The sequence below is a fragment of the Cornus florida genome, unplaced genomic scaffold (genome assembly GCF_030987335.1).
Source record: "Cornus florida cultivar Cherokee Brave unplaced genomic scaffold, ASM3098733v1 CherokeeBrave_3.0.0_Hap2_Chr08, whole genome shotgun sequence".
NCBI lineage: Eukaryota > Viridiplantae > Streptophyta > Magnoliopsida > Cornales > Cornaceae > Cornus > Cornus florida.
Genome location: NW_026775578.1, coordinates 55,323,609 through 55,326,496, shown reverse-complemented (window position 1 = coordinate 55,326,496; position 2,888 = coordinate 55,323,609). Strand labels below are relative to the sequence as shown.

The 2,888-nt window shown below is 33.2% G+C and overlaps 1 long non-coding RNA gene across 1 annotated transcript; it reads left to right on the top strand.

Moving 5' to 3' along the window:
• The first annotated feature begins 300 nt into the window (after nt 1-300).
• LOC132268656 (uncharacterized) lies at nt 301-2,656 on the top strand. Its single transcript, XR_009469330.1, has 3 exons — nt 301-609; nt 718-968; nt 2,172-2,656. It is a non-coding gene; the product is annotated as an uncharacterized LOC132268656 (long non-coding RNA).
• The last annotated feature ends 232 nt before the right edge of the window (nt 2,657-2,888 follow it).

Genomic DNA, 2,888 nt, shown 5'->3' with positions numbered 1-2,888 from the left:
AAATGACCATTTTACCCCTGTTCTTGTCTTTAGTTCGTATCAACCTTATCTTCTGCATTTATCTTCTATTTGAGCCTCGTGACTTCTTAGGAGGTCACTATATTATCTTAGCAGTTGTTTTTATCTCCATAGACCTTTCTCTTTTCTTGCTTCCGCTTTCTGGACTCTTTATCGTGTCAGTTTTCGGGTTACTCATTGACGTACCGGGTTTTGTAAATTCGGCCCGTCACATATCAGACGTCAGTCGTCACCTCTCTTCCCTAGCAGAAAATGCCCATCGACTTCAGATTATGCAGAATTTTGAATTGAAAATCTATTGTAGGTTTTCAGTAATAATTTTTTACACAATCTAACATCTTAAACAACTATAAATTATTGCCCAAGCAAAAATTTTTATTAGTATATATAATTTTAAAAAAAAAAAAAAATGAAGTAGTATACTCGACCCCTAATATTAGGGCACACGCCGTAGTATACTGCCTCCAATTTGGAATTGCCAATCGCAAGCTCCAAGTAGTCTACAATAACACTATCTACATTGGAACTGCACAAAGCGGTGACAAAGCCTTGCTATTCGTCTTCTTCTCCGTCTCTGTACTTGTCAGTATCGTACGTTTCGAACTCTTCATCTTACTGTCCTTTCGATTTCCGTTTTGATCGATTAAACTGATTAATTTTCTTTTCTGCTGAACTTTTGTGGATTCGATGTGTGAACAGTGTGATTTTGTTGGAAATTTGTTTTGAGTGAATGGATCTGCTTCGAAATAGTAGAATTTTGGACCGGCTTCCTTTTATTTCTACTGTCGTTTATGATCTACACCAGTAGAGAATCCGATTAGATGCTAAGAATTAAGAATAAAAAATCGAGCCATTATGACGTGTGAACTGTTTCTCTCAATAATGATTTCGTCAGTGAGGTCACCAGAATTCTGAATTGCTTGGAGGGTTTGTATGGTATTGCTTCAAAGGTAATTTCATTCCTCTGATTTTGTTTCTAATTATTTATAGATTTTTCCCCATCAGGTAGTTTATAATTTATATACATCTATATCATAATTTCATAATTTGTACAATGTATATACTTGCACTTCATCTTGTGATTTAAAATGTACTACATTTGGCTCTGTGGCTTCTGTGATTAGTTATGGTGTTTTTTTTTTTTTTTTTTTTTTTTTTTTTTTTTTTTTTTTTTTTTCCTTCAGCATAATGCGAAAAAGTTGTTATTTTAGAGGTTATTAGTCAAATGTAGGAGTTCTACATCGAGTTTAGCATGCATATTTTTGTCCCTATATGCAAAATATACTCGTGTATAACTTTTTCGTGTATAACTTTTTAGGTAGATTAGTCCATATGATGCGAATAATATAGAGACAGGATTCTTATAATCAATCCCAAGTAGTTGGGAAAAAGTTTGCGTACAATTTATTGTTTAGACATTTCACAGGCGCACAATTTATTGTTTAGACACTTCACAGGCGACAATTTATTTTTTAGACACTTCATATGCGCACAATTTATTTTTTATAGTCTGCACAGAAGCACAATTTATTTTTTAGACACTTCATATGCGCATAATTTATTTTTTATAGTCTGCACAGACGCACAATTTATTTTTTAGACACTGCATAGGCCTACAATTGTGGGTGATAACTTTTTTATATTTTAAATTAGTTGTTTTATATGCAATGAGGGTGCAATATTATTTTTACTCAATTATGCTTATTAGGAATTTAGGATCGATGGTTTAAATTACAAAGTAAAACCCTAGGTATTAAAAGTTTATATTTGAATTACCCTCTTTAGGTATAGTGTTATACGATGGTGAAGCCAAAAGGAACTATTAATGCCTTTTTTTAAAATAAAAAAAAAAAAAAAATTTGATGTGCCTTCCGCAGCTTTTGCCTTTAATGTTGATGTTTAAGTTCATGATAACCAACATCCTCCAAAATCTCCAAGAGTTGAACATACAAAAGTTGATCCTACCTTTTTAGAATGTGAACCAGGATTACGTCATCCAATATGGGATTATCTTGTTGACAAACGTGATGAAGTTCAAAGAGCTTATATCAAAGCGAAAGCATACCAATTCTGCTTTTAGAATATTTGTTTTCTGGATCGGAAAAGCATCCTCGTCTATTTCAATCATATTGGTTTAAATTATTTCCTACCAGGTTAGAGATCAATATTCTCCTTCAAAGGATGCTGCATTTTGCTTACCTTGCTTTCTTTTTGGAGCGAGACCAACGGGGCGCCCCGAAACCAATGCATTCACTAGTGAAGGATTTTGAAGTTAGAAGAAAGTTACTAATGGCAATATGTACGTGTGCTTTCTTAAATCTTGTGGAAGGATGTCCATGTTCTGCTTATAACATTGCTGTGAGAATATGTAAGGACTTAATGAATCAACCTTGTCATATTGATACATCGATGCTTAGACAAACTTTTGAACAAGTTTCAAATAACTGATTGAGATTGAAGGTCACAATTGATGCAGTCCAATGGCTTACTTATCAAACTTGTGCTTTTAAAGGGCATGAAGAATCCCTTTAATCAAGTAATTGAGGCAATTTCATTGAAATGGTAAAGGCTTTTGCGTCATATAATAATGACGTCGCTAAAATTGTTCTTGAAAATGCTCCAAAAAATGCCAAGTATACCTCACCACAAATTCAAAAGGAGATTTTGCATATTCTTTCTAGAAAAATGAGAAGTAAGATTCGTGAAGATATCGGTGATGCCAATTTTTGTATTCTTGTTGATGAACCTCGTGATGAATCTAAAAGAGAGCAAATGGCTCTCATTTTAAAAATACATTGACAAGGATGGTTTTTTACAACAATTTTTCTTTGATCTCGTGCATGTCAAAGATACAACTTCATTGAATTTTA